The sequence below is a fragment of the Penaeus monodon genome, chromosome 15, assembly GCF_015228065.2.
Source record: "Penaeus monodon isolate SGIC_2016 chromosome 15, NSTDA_Pmon_1, whole genome shotgun sequence".
Lineage (NCBI taxonomy): Eukaryota > Metazoa > Arthropoda > Malacostraca > Decapoda > Penaeidae > Penaeus > Penaeus monodon.
The window spans coordinates 20006237-20006857 of NC_051400.1; positions in this window are offsets into that span (position 1 = coordinate 20006237).

The following is a 621-nucleotide window of genomic DNA, read 5'->3' on the forward strand; positions in this document are numbered from 1 at the left end:
GGAATTTTCATTTCCTACCTCCATATTTGCTAGGTTGTTCTTGTTGTTGATTGGGGTTCTTCCAGTGTTTTCTATCTGGCTTCTTTGTTATCACTTTCTAATTCTTCTCTTGTTCTCTTTGTTTGGTTTTCATTGTCCATGTATTAGATTGATTCAGTCTCACTGGATCAGAAATGAGATCAGTGTCCATAAGATTAGGTTTCACTACTCAAATTTGATGTTCACTCTACAGAGTTTCAATCCATTCTTCAAATTTTATTGTTAATTCCATTAGTTGATCTTGTATTTTTATGCAGCATGTATTGATGGCAGCTCTATGTACTAGATCAAGGGACTGAATACCATAAATTCAACAAAATTATATAGAACCTTTATATTTATAGTGTCGTCAGCTAAACTCACCATAAAAGGATGACAGCAATTACACAGATTAATATTCAGCAAGATAAGAGTAATGGTCAAAATTAGAAAATAGAACTACAGGCACTCTACATTTTGTGCTCCATATTATAACTGCTTCACCCACATATTTTGTAGGAGATCAGTAGATGCGTGATAAGAAATAAGGGTAAATCTTTGCAGTATGGACACACTTGCCAGAGATTAAGTCCCAACTATTGT